Consider the following 986-nt stretch of genomic DNA (forward strand, 5'->3'; position numbering starts at 1 on the left):
ACATTTACGTATTCGGTCTCTCAGGAATGGATCGTATTTGGATAGTAATTTCATTCCAGGATATTTCTTTGAGTTTGAACTGCTAATTCTTCTTCAACTCAATCGTGATGCCAACGGAGTGCCAGATTCTGCTTTAAGAGAAAACGCATGATGTCCAAGATTTTCTACAGATAATCTCTCCACACTTTTCTCTCTTGCTTATTTAAATCTTGAACCTTGATGTCATTGTTGTTGCTTAGTCACAGACAAACTTCAAGTGATGTGTGGCTGAGAGGCTAAAACCGCTTGGCCACCTTACAAGAGGGTTTGAGTTCAAATCCCGACTCTAGCAGGATTGTGTTTGCTTAGTTGTTGGAAAACCTTCTCCCAGATACCCATCCCCCCACTGGTCCACAAAAGAGATAGGGCTATTACTAATTAGTAATAGAGAAAAAACACCATTATAAACTTGTCCACAACCAGTGCTTTGAACAATAAAGTGACATCAGTTAAGGCTTAAAAAATTTTTTAGAAGTGTAATGACTGCTAAAATTTAATTCAAGCTGCCATATGGTCTACAGCTTAAAATTAATTTAATTTAATAATTAATATAAGACATAACAAATTACCAAAATAAATAAATGTGTTTGTTTTTATTTATGTAATCACAATGTGTAGTTTTACTGAGAAAGTTTGTGCTCAGTTTGATGCCCCCAAACACTTGATGCCCGTGCGGCCCGCACCACCCGCACACTGAGTTCATCTGCATACATGCTGCTTTAACTTTTCTTGGTAGATTTTGATTTAGATCGTTTATGAATAATAGGCAAAGTGTTGGGGTAGGACTCCTCCTTGGGGGGCGCCATTTTTATACCCACTGTGTGACTTCTTTGCCCTTGCATGCAAACTAAAGCTTTTCGATTATTTAGATATTCCTTTATCCAGTTGTACATTCTGTGGGATATATGTGATGGTGGATTAGCTTGAGTAAGAGCCCTTGTTCCCAG

Source organism: Biomphalaria glabrata, chromosome 13 (assembly GCF_947242115.1).
Source record: "Biomphalaria glabrata chromosome 13, xgBioGlab47.1, whole genome shotgun sequence".
Classification (NCBI taxonomy): Eukaryota; Metazoa; Mollusca; class Gastropoda; family Planorbidae; genus Biomphalaria; species Biomphalaria glabrata.